Source organism: Oncorhynchus clarkii, chromosome 1 (genome assembly GCF_045791955.1).
Source record: "Oncorhynchus clarkii lewisi isolate Uvic-CL-2024 chromosome 1, UVic_Ocla_1.0, whole genome shotgun sequence".
Taxonomy (NCBI): Eukaryota; Metazoa; Chordata; class Actinopteri; order Salmoniformes; family Salmonidae; genus Oncorhynchus; species Oncorhynchus clarkii.
The window spans coordinates 65,272,201-65,291,281 of NC_092147.1; the positions used below are offsets into that span (position 1 = coordinate 65,272,201).

General features: G+C 42.6%; 1 protein-coding gene across 1 annotated transcript in view; it reads right to left on the reverse strand.

The window, feature by feature from the left end:
- Window positions 1-18,275, reverse strand: part of LOC139410918 (tight junction associated protein 1 (peripheral)) — a 70,387-nt gene extending 52,112 nt beyond the window's left edge. Inside the window, exon 1 of the mRNA XM_071156585.1 lies at window positions 17,946-18,275. The gene's annotated coding sequence lies outside the window, so the exon portion shown is untranslated. The remainder of the gene's footprint in view (window positions 1-17,945) is intronic.
- Window positions 18,276-19,081: the final 806 nt, after the last annotated feature.

Here is a 19,081-nt window from a genome sequence, read left to right on the forward strand (position 1 = left end):
GTACACAAACATCCTGGCACGTCAGTTGGTTACGTTCTACTATTCTGATTTAGTTGTCATCCAAAAGGGGGGGGGGGGGGGGGGGGCTCATTGACCTTCAAATTAAATTCCCTTTGACTGACAGTGAACTATGTCCTGTGTCAGTAAAATGCTAACCACATAACCTAGGTTGAGAGAGGATAAGACTGTATGAAGGAAAAAAAAGAAACTGAGACGCCAGCCTGGTGTGCAATCCATCACCCGCCCGAAACTAAGTGCCCCGTCATTGAAATAAATAATATGAAGCACAAATGTCAGTCAATAATTTAGAAAAACCTCCATCCTTGTCATTACCTGAGTACTAACACAGTGACATGATATAAGAGGATGGAGAATTTAAATATACATGATAAAAAAAATGTTTAAAAAAAAAGAGGCATTTGAGTATAGCCTCATACCATGGCTGTCACTCCATCTCATTCACTATGCCAGCCAAATAACACCTCAGAGCTTCACGGGCACACACACAGTGGCATACATTTCACTAACTTAGTCTGCCTGTCACCAGATATAACAACATTAGAAATGTCAGGGAGAATCTGCCATTGGTCTTTTAACTTGTATACATTTACATAGACACACACATGCTATTTATTCACCACTGACCCAGGACTAATGAAAATACTGTTCACAATCACTTATAGCAGACAGTGTATTGTAACTAAGCTTTATTTATCAAAAGGAATCAGCAAAGTGAATTAATTTCCACAGTGGATAGAATCCCTGAGCAGAATAGGATGGAGTAAACGCAGTATCAACATCACCACTCTATCCAGTACATGCTAAACAAAGCAGAGTATCAACATCACCACTCTATCCAGTACATGCTAAACAAAGCAGAGTATCAACATCACCACTCTATCCAGTACACGCTAAACAAAGCACAGTATCAACATCACCACTCTATCCAGTACACTCTAAACAAAGCACAGTATCAACATCACCACTCTATCCAGTGCACTCTAAACAAAGCAGAGTATCAACATCACCACTCTATCCAGTACATGCTAAACAAAGCAGAGTATCAACATCACCACTCTATCCAGTACATGCTAAACAAAGCAGAGTATCAACATCACCACTCTATCCAGTACATGCTAAACAAAGCAGAGTATCAACATCACCACTCTATCCAGTACACGCTAAACAAAGCAGAGTATCAACATCACCACTCTATCCAGTACACGCTAAACAAAGCACAGTATCAACATCACCACTCTATCCAGTACATGCTAAACAAAGCAGAGTATCAACATCACCACTCTATCCAGTACACTCTAAACAAAGCAGAGTATCAACATCACCACTCTATCCAGTACATGCTAAACAACGGACAGTATCATATGAGTTGGAACTAAACGCTTAAGTATCCTTTTCATATCTTTTAACACCTGATTTACTTCACAAAAGGCACATCTCAATAGGTGGACCAGGTAAGTCATGACATGGCACAAGTAAGGGGGTGGGCCTTTCCTCTTTTGTTCAAGCAAGCGGGGAGGCCAATGACATCACAGATTCCCATCAAGCCAACTCCTTGAATGCCCTACTCCTTGTAGTTTGCAGTTGTGTCAACAACAAACAAAAACACTTCTTTACTCAAATAGTTTTTTACCCTTTAGTGTGTGTGTGTGTGTGTGTGTGTGTCCTTTACTGTATTGATACTTGGGACATCGCTTTTCAACAGTAAAAGTTACAAATTGGCTGGAGGATGTCTTTAAACAATAAACAAAGGCTATCAGAGCCTGGTGAATGTGGTGGTCTGTGAAGAGGAAAAAAGACAAACAAAAAGCTCATTATGGCATGGAAGAGTACACATTTATAGGGATATTACAGCAGCAGCAACCAGCCCAGAGGAACCCTGCTGCTGGAATGCAGTGGGGGAGAAAAGGAGGAGAAGACGAGGCGGCTGTATTACCTCTCAGAAAGGCAGTGGAGGGAAGCCGATCCACCTGCTTAGCTGAGCAATGTTACCCAAAGCCCTCGGAGGACAGATTGTGGCTCTCATCCAGGTGTGACCTCGTGTTTCTCTTACATTACCCAACACTGAATGAGCAAACACGTACGCACATGAACACACACACACTGCCTACCTGCACTGGCTCATGCCAATTATCTGGAAATAGTGTGGAGGCATACACACAAGTACACCCAGTACCTTTTTAAACTACACACCACACACTAAAAACAGCACACCCACACACCGCCTTCAACCCAATTAGGCTAGGCCTACAGTATGTTGAGTTCTGTCGCCATTTCTCTCCCACCGTCTCATCTTCTCCTTAAATCATTAGTGGGAACAGGAGAAATGTCAGCGTCTGCTCTGAGCAAGGAGGGTATTTCTCCTCAAGACGTTCAACAGATGTTACAACAGCTTGTGATGGAGTCTAAAAGAGACACTCATACTTTGGAAACGAGACATTTGGATTCAGATGAAAAGCGGCTAAAAAAGATCAAGTTAGAGAACAAAGAAGAAGGAGAGACACGATAAGAGAAACCGATGAGCTGAAAGACTGGTTGAAATTTTTTTTTTTTTTTAGAAAGGATAGAATTAAAAGGAGGAGAAACATAAGTCAGTCTAACATTTAGGCTATGGCTCAGTGCATGAGGAGAGAGCCAGATGAGTCACCCAATTTCCTTAGAGGAAGAAATCAACGGCAGACCACACCCCTGCCATATTCAAATAGGCCTACCAACCAGGGCCAACCAAAAAACTACACATACTAAATGGGACAAGTGAGAACATGATGGGGAATGGGAGCAGGTAGCCTAGCGGTTAAGAGCGTTGGGCCAGTAACCAAAAGCTCGCTGGTTCGAATTAGGGCTGGGCGATATATCGAGATAATGTTTTAGCGCAAATGTTCCAAATGCCTGTATCGTTTTTATGAGCGTTTGTCTTTTTGGTCTCATGTGCACCGCCCAACTCGCAAAGACACCAAGCCCCTACCCCTCACATCAACGAAAAATCTTCTTCCTCTCTGACAAGCCGTTCCAACTCACATTTTGCATTTGAAGTTTGGTCCAACATCGGTCATATGGACACCGAAACATTATTTGACCGTAATAGAGGAGAACTGAACCTTTGTAACAATACCCTTTTTATATCTCAACTCCCAAAACTTAGAGCAGATCTTGCTAAGACGGGAGTATCAATTAACATTTTTGTGGAAAATTAAATGCTCAGTTTGTCACATGCGGCTTTGCGCCAGCAGTATTTCAGCCATACTTACGTGCTAGCCGTCTAGTCAGCGTTTTATAAATGTGCAATGATCATAAAAATACGCATCTATATAAAGAATTGGCAACTCGTTCTCATTCTCAGAAATAAGCATCTTATTCAGGTAGGCCACTTGATTTCAATATCTAAACAAAGTGAACAGGCTGTTGTTCAAACAGTTGGAGACAGACATGAGGGTGTGTTCATAACAGTTCAACTGTTCTACCTTGTTAGCAAGCAAATAGATCCATGTTGTCTAGACTTTAAATACACTGAGCAAAAACATAAAAATGCAACATGTAAAGTGTTGGTCCCATGTTTCATGAGCTGAAATAAAAGACTCCAGAAATGTTCCTTACGCACAAAAAGGTTAATTCTCAGATTTTGTGAACACATTTGTTTACATCCCGCCTCCCGGGTGGCGCAGTGGTGAAGGGCGCTGTACTGCAGCGCCAGCTGTGCCACCAGAGACTCTGGGTTCGCGCACAGGCTCTGTCGTAACCGGCCGCGATCGGGAGGTCCGTGGGGCGACGCACAATTGGCCTAGCGTCGTCTGGGTTAGGGAGGGTTTGGCCGGTAGGGATATCCATGTCTCATCGCGCACCAGCGACTCCTGTGGCGGGCCGGGCGCAGTGCGCGCTAGCCAAGGTTGCCAGGTGCTTCCTCCGACACATTGGTGCGGCTGGCTTCCGGGTTGGATGCACGCTGTGTTAAGAAGCAGTGCGGCTTGGTTGGGTTGTCTATCGGAGGACGCGTGACTTTAAACCTTAGTCTCTCCCGAGCCCGCACGGGAGTTGTAGCGATGAGACAAGATAGTAGCTACTAACAATTGGATACCACGAAATTGGGGAGAAAAAGGGGGTCAAATAAAAAAATAAAAAAGAAGCTGATTTAAAAGCATGATCATTACACAGGTGTACCTTGTGCTGGGGACAATAAAAGGCCACTCAGTTGCCACACTACACAATTCCACAGATGTCTGAAGTTGAGGGATCATGCAATTGGCATGCTGAATGTTAATTTCTCTACCATAAGCCACCTCCGTCATTTCATAGAATTTGGCAGTACGTCCAACCAGCCTCACAACCGCAGACCACATGTATGGCGGTTTGCTGATGAAAACGTTGTGAACAGAGTACCCCATGGTGGCAGTGGTATGGGCAGGCATTAGCTACGGACAACGAACACAATTGTATTTTATTGATGACAATTTCAATGCACAGATACCGTGACGAGGTCCTGAGGACCATTGTCGTGCCATTTATCCGCCGCCATCACGTGTACAACAGCGTATTCCAGTTCCCGCCAATATCCAGCAGCTTTGCACAGCCATTGAAGAGGAGTGGGACAACATTCCACAATCAACAGCCTATATGAGAAGAGGTGTCGCACTGCATGAGACAAATGGAGGTCTACTCACTGGTTCTGATCCATGCCCCTCTTTTCTTTTTTAAGTGTGTGTGACCAACAGATGCATATCTGTATTCCCAATCAAGTGAAATCCATAGGATGAGTTTAATGAATTGATTTAAATATTAATATTTCCTTATATAAACCGTAACTGAATAAAATCTTTGAAATCGTTGCATGTTGCGTTCATATTTTTGCTCAGTGTATCGAGATTAGCTGGCTACTCATTATGTGTAACTTTTATTTAACTAGGCAAATCAGTTAAGAACAAACGCTTATTTACAATGACGGCCTACACCGGGCCAAACCCGGACGACGCAGGGCCAATTGTGCGCTGCCCTATGGGACTTGTGATACTGCCTGGATTTGAACCAGGTACTGTAGTGGCGCTCATTGCACTGAGAAGCAGTGCCTTTGACCGCTGTGCCACTTGGGAGCAGTATAATAAGTCCTGAATTTATTCGATTTGTCCCAACTGTTTCAAATGCAGTCTATTGACCTTTTATAATGCAAAGGCGATTTGTTCATATATTTTTCAAAATTATAGATAACGTGATATGATTTAGGCCATATGATTTTTAGGCCATATCGCCAAGCCCTAGTTCGAATCCCAGCACCGACTAGGTGAAAAATCTGTCCATGTGCCCTTGAGCAAGGCACTTAACCCTAATTGCTCCTGTAAATCGCTCTGGATAAGAGTGTCTGCTAGATTACTAAAATGTTACTGTAAAATGGGGGAATACTCTGACGAAATTATTAGGCGTAGACTGCCTTTTGGGCATGTGGAAAAATGGAATAGAACAGATTGGGGGAAAAAGATTGTAGGGGGATGAATACTGGGGGCGGAGACCAGAATAGGCATTGTTTACTTTGACACACTGTAGAGTACAAAATACACACTAAAATACAACATTGTCAGACAGCTTGCTGTGCCTGCCAAACCCCTGCTGGTGCAAACCCACATGTTTGTTTGTTTATGTACATAGGCCTATAAAACAGCTCTTTCATAAGGTTATTAATATTATCATCAGGGAATGGAATGTGCATGCAAATGTTTTTCCTCTGTCAATCCTTTTTATCCACCTCTGAATCAAAATAAAAAACACCCTGTACCATTCAACACCGATTCAAATGGGTTTTCATACGTTTTGACAAGACCTGGGATTCATCTGGGCCTCTGGTGCATCTTAGGAGGAGACGAACCAAGGAAGTTAGTGGATGAACTCAAAACGGCAGAGGCTCTGCTCTTCTGAAATAAACGTCAAACATTATTCCACAATCCAAGAGACACTTCCAACCTCTGTCCTGGAATCAGTCAGGAGACGGGACTAATTCACAGCCACTGCAGGGGACAAAAGACTGGAAGAGCAGACAAGAGACAGCTACTGGCAGTCTCCCTCCCTCTAGCTGAAACTATCCCATGGTGCCATTGGAGCGCGGCTCTGTTGAGACATGCCAGTCCAGACTCCCCATACAAAGTCGCCCGTGCAGTACAAGACCGAGCTCCTTTTATTAGTAGTCCAATATCATAGGCAAACCCCCAGGAGGCATAATGGCTTTACCGCCACTTCATATAGGAAGTAGGGGTCTGAAAGCCACTTGGAGGCCACCAAGAAAATTGGACACAGACAATTCTAATCTATAGCAAAGCACTAAAGGCTGTTGCTTTTATTGCTTTGCAGTTGATTTTCCTTTTTATTTTTCTAACCCGGAGTTAAACCCAATGCTTTGCCTGTCACAAGGCACCGTTTCAACAAGACAAGTCACACACGCGTACGTAACTAGGCAATAAAAAGCAAGGGAGTAAACACTGAACAGTATAACATTCTGGTTAAATCATAAAGGGTAATAGCTGCCAACTGGCCTAAAAAGGCTGATAAAAATAGCATCCTCTAATTTCGGTATTCTTTCTCATTACGAAGCAGGCTCAACAACAACAAAAAAAACACATGCGGAGTCTCCCATTAAAAGTTCATGTTGGCCAGCTCTCCCTCTATACATAATAAAATGACAGTTTGCACACACAAAGTGCTCCCACACTCTAGGGAGCTGGAAATCATTAAAACCACGTGTGTAGCAGGGAAAACAAAAGGTGGACCTGGCCAATCATATTCATAAAATATTGAGCTATAAATGATTCAGCCATTTAGTGGTAGCAGCTGTGAGGATGTGTGTCCTGCTTGTCTGAATAATACTAGCGGAGAACACAGTGCCTGGCAGGATTCAAGACTGCACTGTCCCTAGGGAGTGTCAATTCTCATTCACTCTCTGTAAGGCCAACAACTGCTGCAGGTGACTGAATGAAACAGAAGAGGAAGTATATTCACTATGGAAACAGGGACATTCTCTGAAGTGTGTGTGTGTGTACACACACACACACACACACACACACGTCAGTGTACCATTGCATACACTAGTGAGAGAAAACAGTAATCACTTTAAGTTTCTTTTAGAAGGACTGACCTCTGCTTTAATGCAATGGATCCAGAGGTCAGTACAATGCTGATGTGGCTGTTCAGGCCCTAGTGAGTCACTGGGCATGCAGCGGTGCTGAGAAATGTGCAATCAGCGCAAATCACTGGAATCACTCGAGCCTGGCGCAACCTTGGGAGTGCTCCTGAAATCTTCAAAATATCAGAAGACAAAAAAACAGTGACATTAGAAATGCAGATATGCTGCGTGCTTTGGCCATTGTTCAGTAACACTTCTTTCCAAACCAAGCAACGGTCTTATTTTTATATATATTTTTTTTTTTAGATCGTTCAGCCAAAGCACGACTGGTTATATGGGTTTTGCTTCATCATTTATTTTACAAGTCGCTTATAGGAAGTAATAGAGCCAGTCTCAGACCAGGATTACATTTTTCATCAGTATCCAACTCATTCACAGGACACATTCCACACTTACCACAAAGGGATGTGTAATGAGTGTATACAGTGTATGACTGAATAAATGGCAGAAATAGACTCAACCTTCAGAGGAGCGCTTGAAATAGGGAATGTTTTAAGAAGAAATACTGTGACCACTTGTTTGCCTGGATGTCAGAGGTTAGAACACCATCAGCCCGTGATGCCAAAAACACGGCACAATAGTAGAGCCCTGTTCACCATATCTGGAACAGTGTGTCCAAAGGTTTGCTGGGAAATCACAGGCAAGGACAGCCAATGGCGCTGACGCAAGAACGACAGCGTGGGAGGAGGTGGTGAAAATGAGTGAAAAGAGGAAGAGACAGGGCGAGAGTGAGAGCGCCTGGGAAAGGAGTCAAGAATGTCCTGGCATGAGCTCGGAGGACTGTCATGACGAGTGTGACTGCAGATGATCCTCAGCTATAAAGGACAACGCCAGATCCACTAGAAAATAAGCATCTGACCAAATTACACGAGAACCCCTAATCAGATCCACCAGAAAATAAGCGTCTGACCAAATTACACGAGAATCCCTAATGCAAAAAGTTTGTCAAAAACAAGAATGCCATTAAAATTAAGGCGTTAGACAGTATTTCTTCTTCCTGAATAAAGATAGCAACTTTCCCTTCCACTACAGCCCATGATATGGGGTGAATGATAAGCAGTGGAGGATTGTAGGCAAAGAAGTAGGTCTAGTGGCAGCCAGAATGAGAGGCCTGTCGTGCAGGCCAGAAAGGCCTATAGCCTAATGAGCCAGGCCAGTCAGAAGCTCTGTAATGAGGCTACGCTCCTCATCCCGGTGTTGCCGCCACTACTCCAGTAGCAGCTGGCCACACAGGCAGTCACACCTGGAAAATCCCAGGGTGCAGGGAGTTAAGCCCCATCCAGCAGAGCTGGTAGCAGTGGGAGGCAGGCACAGAGAGATGGCCTGTTTGGCGTCTACACACAAGGTTCGGTTTGCTCAGCTAGGTGAAATGAACGTCCCTTAAAAGACCTTCCCTTGAAAAACGAGAAAAAAAGCGGCAAGAGTACCGTTTTGCCCCTCTTGAGAAGCTGTAGCCAGTATACCCTTAGATTCATTCTGACTAAGACAACAAGAAATCTGTAATTAATTGACGTAATTCACATGAAAACGAGTCACCACTCGTTGAACGACAAACACTTAATTGAAGAATCCCTACTGTTGACCAATCACTGTCGAAGGGTTTTGCCTCAAAAAAAAAAAAAATTGTGCATGCACGAACAGCCAAAAAAATCCTTGGTGAAGACCAATATGAACAAAATATATGCAAACTGTTCCGAACTCTTCGGATAGGATGACTAGCTAGCTAAGGCCTGCAAGACTTTGTACGGTTTCCCAGCCTCTGAGACACAGCCAGCCAGGTCTAACAAAGGAAAGTAAGCAACAGGAATAAGTGAGGAAAGGAAGGTTTGATGGAGTGGGTATGGAGGGAGGGGAGAGGCGTTTTGAATGGTTGTATGCCATTGTAAAAATACCACAGCAGGCTGTCACGGGCAACAATTCATTTTAAATACTCAAAATGTGCAAAACACCTAGATAAATCATTCAATTTGAAAACAAACTGGATATACCGGGAACCATAAAATTAAGAGAGAAAGTGGGTGTTTGTGTTGGAGGACACAAAGGGGACTGTGCGACTTCTCCCAAGGTTACTTTTCAAACTGTTTAATGTCGTCTTGAGGTATGGGTGTGTAGCCGAGATCAGTTATTCTTACCAGTAAATATATCCATTGGCAACCCTAGTGAGGAGAAATCGACTAAAAATACTATGGCCTCAATTGTTTTACTTTGAGTTTAACAGAGTTATAAAACCCTCAATATATATATATATATATGCTTATTAAAAGCTCAGTGGTAGCCAAAGATCAACTGAATTGTTTGGTGTGACCAAGCATGCACCTGACATGTCAAGATGATTGGTTTCAATAATGCCTCAAATGTACCCTAATCAATTCACTGTCACTCAGTGCCATTCATCCCCATTTCAAAAACATTTTAACAATTAACACTCTGAATGTACTTATGTTGAATGATACTAATTAGGTTAGATGACTTTTTAAGAGAGATGGAGTGTGCACGTAACAGTCCACCGCCTCTTCTCTGAAGCAATGACCTTTCACTTAGACATCTGAACAGGTTATAATGAGGAAACAAGTAACTTCATTAACTTCCACTAATCGCTGAGAAGCATTTAAGATGTGAACGAGGTAGGGAGGGAGCTAACAGATAAAATAATAAAGAGCATGGAGAAAACTAAATGGCTGGTTAAGTAAGAGATGGCCAAAAATCTAGCGTATAGACTGTCTAAAATAAGCGTTTGGAGGAATCCAACATGTACTCCAACTTGTCACAATTCAAAACCCACTTCAAAATATTTTTGGGGCAAATAAAATCTTTCAAAATCTAAATCCTCACCATTTGTTCTACTCAATCATTTAAAGAGACGATTTGTCTTGAACTGCCGGCAAACAAACACTATAGTGCAGGTTGTTTATATCCACCTCTGTCTGAGACCAACCGGAAAGTATGTGGCGGGTCACAGATAATTGGAAACGGCCAACTAAACAAACAGAAAGAGAGTCCTGACAGGATGGCAATGGGAGCATGTGGCTGAAGGGTAAATTTGCATAAGAACGGCATGGTGCTGCTTTCTGAAGTGCATTCCACCAAAACGGGGGCACTGAAGGACAGCTCGCACCACACGGCTACGGGTTTCAGAGATCAGCCTCCCTTTCACCAGCCCCCTGGCTCTTCCCCCTCCACACACACAAACAGATCAACCATTGTCTGCTGAGCTCCCTGGTAAATGGTATGGACTGTCCTGTGTTCACGTCACTTCCAAGCACTAGCAGCAGCTTTCTGGATACTCAGCAGCAGGGATAATGAACAGTCACGCAGTAGCCGGGCTGGCTCGGATTCAGCTCAAATCCACTGCCCCAGACATTCCGGTTCCGCTGTGTCCAGAGGATGATTAATATCTCAGCTACAAATCAGTCAAGTTTTATTACCAGTTCCAACCCATGATGGTGAGTGTCAGGTTTATTGCAAAGCCAGCCCCCACAGACGTGGGGTTTTTTTGCAACAAATTTTCTTCAATAATAAAAAAATAAAAGTTGAGGTGGCATCATGGTGAAGAGCACGGGCTCCCGGCACAGCTCTCCTTACGAACATACAAGTGCAACAAAGATTTAATTTCCACATATTGGTGAACCATTTTATTTTACAAGCTCCAACATCTCTATTCAATCTCACTCTCTGATCCATCAGCAGCCAATACTCAAAAGTGTAATCTTGCCACAAATCCTAACGTCTCTTTTCTAATTGACAAAACCCAAAGAGAGCTCTATATTACCAAACGACACTCATCCTGATTAAAAAAATAAAATAAAACTCCTTTCTCTCGAAGCTGGATTTATCCCTCTCTAAACTACCACGCCAAGCTCATCAATCCACCACTACACACACAAACCTCATGAGTGTGTGCCTACCACGTGGGCCCCAGAGTGAGGAGAACTTTCTGGGACTGGTGGCAGAGGCTCCCCCTCAGGGGAGACAACGAGCGGTGCGGATAGGCCTAGCTCTTTCGGCTGCTGAACCAGTGTAGTAGTAGTCTCCCTTCCCTGGAGCAGACAGAACAACAGAAGAGTGCTTGCTGTCCACACTGCAGTTGTTCGGCCATACAAGTTTGCTGTAATATTTGAACAAGGTCCACTTTTTTTTCTTTTTCTTCTCTCTGCTCGCACTTCTCAAAAAAATGAAATCCCGTTCAACATTTAAGAGGATATTTTACCCAAATTACAAAATTACATATTGGTATGACAGGAATGCCTGCTTTGGTTCAGTTTCCCTGGCACCGTCTCCAAATGCTTACGTTTGAGCATTTGTGGCACAAATCCCATTCAAGTCATGGTACCGATATTAGCATTTTCGTGCATCATGTTCAAATCATCTATAAATGACAGATTCAGAATCAATGAGATACTTTCGGATGATTTGGACAAGATGCACAAAAAAAATGCTAAATATCAGTACCATGATGAATGGGATTTGTGCCACAAACGCTAAAACATTTGCATTTGGAAACAGTGCCAGGGACATAGGGTAAGTAAACCAGCGAATAATTTTGTAATTTGTGTGAACTATTCCTTTAATAAAATGCAGATTGCCTTAGCCTAGTTATCCAGCTGAAATCACACGCTCTCAGCTACATCAGTCAGCACACCACATGGAGTGTGCATTATAGGTCTTCACTGGTCCCCAAAATTTGACCTTTGGTAAACAAATCCAAAAGCGCATTCAGGCCGTTACAGCCCGTAGAAACATGCCAAACTAAGTATGGAATCAATCTTTAGGATGTTTTTAACATAAAACTTCATTAATGTTCCAACCGGACAATTCCTTTGTCTGTACAAATGAAGTGGAACGTAGCTAGCTACCTTTCACGTGAGCGCGCCAGACAGAGGCTGTGGCACTCTGCCAGACCACTCACTCAAAGCACTCTTATGAGCCCCTCCTTTAGAGTAGAATCCTCAAAACTGGTTCTAAATACTGTTGACATCTAGTGGAAGCCTTGGGAAGTGAAACATAACTAATATCCCACGGTATCTTCAATGGGGGCTGAGTTGAAAAACTACAAACCTCAGATTTCCCGCTTCCTGGTTGGATTTTTTCCTGCCATATGGGTTCTAGTATACTCACAGACATCATTCCAACAGTTTTAGAAACTTCAGAGTGTTTTCTATCCAAATTTACTGATTATATGCATATTCTAGCTTTTACGGCTGAGTTGCAAGCGGCTTAATTTGGGCATGTTTTTCATCCAAGCTACCCAAAACTGCCCCCTACCCCAAAGAAGTTAACCAGAACTGATAAAGCCGGAGAGGAGGTCCGCTCTAGCAGGCATGGAGGAGCCGTACTTTGAGCGAGTGACACAGGGAGGAGGCAGCAAGAGAGAGCAACCAACCAACCAAGACTCACGTTACTGTAGATTAATAGCTGCCATTGCTGGGTTATTTATCATCAAATATGATTGTAGTACCAGTCTTGACTGCTAGTTAAGCTATCTAATGTTAGCTAGCTAGACTGAGGCTGCAGTGCAAGCGCTTTCTAATCCTACATATAACTCTTCATAATACTAGGTAGCACCCTACCTGTTGGTTCTTTTAGTTCCGTCATTTTAATTCAATTTTACATTGACTAAGTATCTATTTTTTGCCACACACAGAGCAAGGCTCTGACTGTATCCTATTGCCGCTTTGATGACTCACAATTGGCCAACAACAAGCTACACTCGTGAAAAGCAAGAGCAGCAGCATAAATTATGCAATTTCTCTCTCTCTCTCTACAGCAGCGTTTGGGTCTGTACAGGCCCTTTCCGGTTAAGTCAGTGAAAATGTACACATATCCGAGACAATCATATCAGATCCAACCCAGACCCGTGATATTAATTAGAATTCTGGATCGGGTCTCGGGTACAGGTGGAGCCGTGAAAACATTGGTGTGCATCCCATCCATTTTATAACAGCTTCAGTAAACTAAATGTTATCAGTGTAGTGGGGTAGGCTGGGTTTGTCTTTTCCCAAGCATCAATTCCAGGGAAATATCACTCATTATGACCAGAGATGTTTTGCTATACAGACAATGGCATTCTGGTTAGACCACAATTCAAGTAACGTTCTCTACAAAAGACACATTTGTACCACAAGTCAAGAAACACAAGAAGGACAAAGACAGTGTGGCTACAAACCAGAAGCAGGGAACACATTTGACTGCGTGGAAGTTTCACTACACTATATTTCTGATGAATGATTGGCCAACAAATACATTAACCACTAGTAGGATCTTCTCATAAAACACTGGCAGCCCACTGGTGTGTGGGTAAGTCTCAATGGAAAAGCACCACTAGACTTCTGCTAGAGCTAGACTACTGCTCTCCCTACAGAGACAAGCATGATGGAATAAACGTACCACGCAAATATTTTATAAGGAAAAATACAAAAAGCACTTAAATAGTTCATTTCAAGTTGACATAAGAACACAGTGAAAGCCTAATTAATTACCAGGCTTACGTTGGATAAAGCTTTCAAACTCTAGGTGGCATTCTGCAGTCTCCCTATAGTCTTTTCAGTCTCCTGAGGGGGATCGGTTTTGTCGTTCCCTTTTCACAACTGTCTTGGTGTGCTTGGACCATGTTAGTTTGTTGGTGATGTGGACACCAAGGAACTTGAAGCTCTCAACCTGCTCCACTGCAGCCCCGTCAATGAGAATGGGGGCGTGCTCGGTCCTCTTTTTCCTGTAGTCCGCAATCATCTCCTTTGTCTTGAGCACGTTGAGGGAGAGGTGTTGTCCTGGCACCACACAGCCAGATCTCTGACCTCCTCCATATAGACTGTTGTATCATCGGCAAATTTAATGATGGTGTTGGAGTCGTGCCTGGCCGTGCAGTCATGAGTGAACAGGGAGTACAGGAGGGGACTGAGCACGCACCTCTGAGGGGCGCCTGTGTTGAGGATCAGCGTGGCAGATGTGTTGTTACCTACCCTTACGACCTGGGAGCTGCCCGTCAGGAAGTCCAGGATCCAGTTGCAGAGGGAGGCGTTTAGTCCCAAGGTCCTTAGCTTATTGATGAGCTTTGAGGGCACTATGGTATTGAACGCTGAGCTGTAGTCAATGAATAGCACTCTCACATAGGTGTTCCTTTTGTCCAGGTGGGAAAGGGCAGTGTGGAGTGCAATAGAGATTGCATCATCTGTGGATCTGTTAGGGCGGTATACAAATTGGAGTGTGTCTAGGGTTTCTGGGAAAATGGTGATGATGTGAGCCATGACCAGCCTTTCAAAGCACTTCATGGCTCCAGATGTGAGTGCTACAGGTCGGTAGTCATTTAGGCAGGTTACCTTAGTGATCTTGGGCACAGGCACTATAGTGGTCTGCTTAAAACATGTTGGTATTACAGACTCGGACAGGTGTTTGGAGCATGCTAGATAGCACAGGTGGTCTTGTCTTCCGTAAACAGGCACTGTAACATGGAGATATGGCCAAGGGGGAACACTAGTCCTAACAAGGTGTGTATCAATTTAAAACATTTAAATTATTATTGTTATTGACTCTTGTGTAATGTAATGGAACTGAGAGTCATGATCAAGGGCTGTTGGATACTGTCTCCACCATTTGCTAAAACAATGACAATTTCAGAAGTTACTGACCACTGTAAAATGCTTTTTAAAACATCAGTAATACGATTTGAAGTGTCCTCATTCCAATTACAGGGACTCAAAAGAATCCTGTATTGTTATTTTTCGTCACTACCTCCCCGAGTCGGGAGTGGATCATTTGCATGCCTACTGCCTTCCTTGGATGTGGTAGCCGTTTCTCAGGCAGCCTCTCCAGAATCGAACACTGATTCCCAGTTAGCCCTGGTCACCATGGTAGGCACAGAAATTACCATCAAAAGTTGATAGAGCAGACATTCGAATGACACGCCAGTGCTGCGAAGGATTACCAAAATGTAATGTCCCCGAAGGTCAGCACTTGTTGGCACATCTTAGCACTAGAACTGCCACAGTTGCAAGTAACAATGGAGTGATCAGTGGAACCATAACTGATTTAATGAGCCATTCACGGATTCGCTGTACCGACCATGTGTACTTAGACTTGCATGGATTCATCTTTTTTTGTGAAAAGAATATGTCAGGATCAACCAGGTAGAGCATGAGGGAACAGTTTCTAAAAGAGGCACAGTTGATGAGGGCCCTTCCAGGATGGATCACGTATGCCAATTGGTCAGGAGTGAGACTGATAGACCATCCTCTCGGTGTGTCCTAATACAGAGAGTGAGAACCAGGAATGGAAGTACTACAGCCAGACCCCAATATCTGTCTGCACTATCACTACAGCCAGGTAAAATAACTAGACCCTCCCCAGACGGCAGAGACAGACCCAGAGGACGCTGAAACAATGTTCACCTGCTGAGAGTGAGAATCCAGGCGTGGGAGAATGAATACATAAAATTTCACTCCGAACCACTTAAAATGATAAAAATTGCAACAGAATACAAATAGGTCTAATGCAAATAAGTGTTACTTCATGAACAATACGTTTAAAAAGGTCATTATAGAAGTTTATTAACGGGCTAAGTCCACTGGAGTGACACCATCTTCATGTCACACTAACAGGCTGACCACACCGCTCACGTCGCGTGCATGTTGCAAAAATAAATTTAGAAATCTGTGTTATTCAATTATTACACCCACACTGCTCAGGCGCGCGTCAATGAGCATCTGCGTTGCCAAGGGCTAAAATAGAAGTCCTTTCTATTTCTGACGCAGATCGCGCTGCAAGTCCTGCCTCTCCCATCTCCTCATTGGTTTATAAAAGCAGGTACCCACGTGCCATCTCATTGGTTATACCCACGTGGCTGATTGAAAGACGAACTGTGTTGCTGCTCAGTGTAGTAATGCTATGAAAGTTTAGATGCCAATCACCATGTTAGTTCAAAGATTAAAAAGCCTGGAAGGAGAGATGACTAGAAACGATTCGGTTGACCGTTTTATGTGTGGATTAATTGTCAGGAGTAGAGGACCTTGTGCATTTCAGGTAAAATAACAAAATCAATGTTTATATCTCAGGACAAATTAGCTAGCAACAGTAGGCTAGCTAAATAGGACAAATTAGCTAGCAAGTGCATGCTAACTAGCTAAATTGCCATAAAGGTTTTATGCTTTTCGACCTGTCCCCAAATGAATGTCATTGGTTCAGAGTTTGTTTTGATATTTTAACCTGAGTGTCGTGATTGCGTTTGGTGTAGGTGGACAAAATAAATGTATGGACGATGGCGCACACACACAGCCGGTTTGGGTTCCGTGTAAGGGGGGGATAAAGCTCTCACTGTTGGAAATCTCAGACTGTTGATCCCATTTGGGCCTTATTGTTAACAGTAAGCCTAACATTTCACCACAACATGTTTTCATTGCTTTTTATACTTTAATTATACAAATTATTTCCATATATAAATTCAAAAGGCATCACATCAAAGGACTAAGAAACAGACCCCTTTTATGGCAGAGAAGTGCAATATTTTGAGAAATATTTCTGATGTAGAGCTTACAAATTTGTTCAAGACATGTGCTCCAGCCATGTCTGTACTTCCTTATTACAGAATCCTGCCCAGCACAATGGTGCCCAAATCCTGGTTCGTTGTTTAATCACTGAATTGTGTCACACTAAGTGGACATTGATTAAATATTGGCCCTAAAAGCAATCAGAACTATTTGAAAATATCATGAATAGACTGGGGGACTATTCTTTCATGAAATACATTTCTGTTACAAATAAAAGAGTAGGTGAAGGGAATATTATTCATTTTTTTCATTAATTTACTTAAGTTCAAAGTTTCACTACCTTACCTGGGAACAGTCACACCATTGAACAATTGTCACGGTTGGTTCATTGTAAGAAAACACATACACTGCATGAATTGACTCATGATTCAAGTTTTTTTATTTTTATAAATTAAATTAAAAAGCTTTTAGTATTTGTATAACAATTTTGCCATTATGGATTAAAATGGGTGTCTAGTCAACTACCCATATCAAGTTAATTTCAACTTTTAAAGAAGGAATTGTCTCCCGACCTCGAATTTCATGAGGTTTTCTTGAAAGTGAAAAATGACAGGTGCTTAGATCAAACGATATGGCCGAATCAGAGTTAGCAAATCTCAGGCCATATTACCTTAGCAATCGAGATAGTGATGCATTGACAGCATACTGGCATACTCATTATGCAGATTCGGTTGCAAAACGTTTCGTCAATAATTTACATTGCACTATTGAACAAATTCAAGTAGGTCCCTCCCCATTTCGTTCCGTTTACTGTTTGCCTTCGTTTGGTTTCTTACACCGTAAACGTTTTCTGATGCAAGACGTAATGAATCCACCTCTAGCTCAGTGCCATCAATATCAGTCAACGGTGGATTTATCGGTCAGATCAAATCATAAAAACATTGAGTAGGCTAAATACAAACGGGCACCTCTGTCGATACTTACTCACACGACATAGCCTGCGGCAATGTCCGACTCAATGATTTACAGTCGATGCAAATTACTTAGCCAGTTAAAACAAATGCAAAATATCTCCGATATCGATGTTAACAATTTAACTAAAAATAATCAAAAATAAGCCATCGATTTGATGTCATGATTGACCGGTCACGCGATAACGAAAGTACATCCCCATTGAATTCGGTTCTGTGGCCCACTTCAAAAGGTATTGTATCGAATTTTGTTCACAAATAACACATCTACAAACGTTTGCTTCTTTAGATTATTATAAATAGACAGCTAAACTTAAATCTTACCTGTTTAATGTCTGCTGTTATAGTTACCCCAAATAATACAATAAAAAAAATCAGTGTCAGAGGGCTGAGTCAGATCCGTAATAAACTTTATCCGCTCTTCTTAGGACGGACGCTGTCTGCAGTTTGGTCGCAAGGAAGGAAGCTCATGCGCTGTAATTATTCGATCACGTTGCGTAGACTAGACTCAAGAATGACACTGATATAAGTGCCTAACCATTAAGCAATTACACAACCGATAACTAACGGTTTATTCTCTATAAAACCGAAATTCAGGTATAGTTGTTCCCGGCCAAAGTTGATCTCCTACCCTCTTCATCTATCGCCATCTTTACCCGCGGGGTACGCTGGGTAATCCTAGGAATCCCCACGCACTGCGCGTCCTGACGTTCATGATATTCTGGAAATGGGATGGCAGGTGGGCTCTTCCAACTTTGCACTAGCTGCAGCACTTCATAGGCCACTAGTTTCATGGTACACATAATATGAGTGAAGGTGCTATTTTTGATATCAATTGAAGTACATTCATTTAATAATAGGCAAAAGGGTTAAATGTTAAACGTTGATAACAAAGTGCCCAATAGTCTACTTCATGATGTCAATTAAATTAGGCCTACTGCCCAACATAGGCTATTTAAGCAATAAGGCCTGAGGGGGTGTGATATATGGCCAATATACATACCATGGCTAAGGGCTGTTCTTAAGCACGGCACAACAGAGTGCCTGGAAACAGCCCTTAGCCGTGGTGTATTGGCCATATACCACAAACCCCTGAGGTGCCTTATTGCGATTATAAACTGGTTACCAACTTAATTTAGAGCAGTAAAAAATACATGTTTTGTCACACTCATGGTTACTCTTTTTTTTGTATGGGCATTAGCACAATATACCTGATCACAATTCTAGTTTCAAGACAGCAGCAATTAAAAAAACGAAAAAGTAGATTTTGCTGATTTATTGGTGCATTGAACCATGTCCCTTGCTGTAGTTTAAAAACTCTGTAGATAATGCTGAAACGATGGCATCATATCTGAATTTCTCCATCTTTATGCATCTTCACCATTGATCCCAAGTGGAAGACAAAACAATAATTCATAATTGTATTCACTGGATAGGCAATCCCCAAATATTTCAAGTAA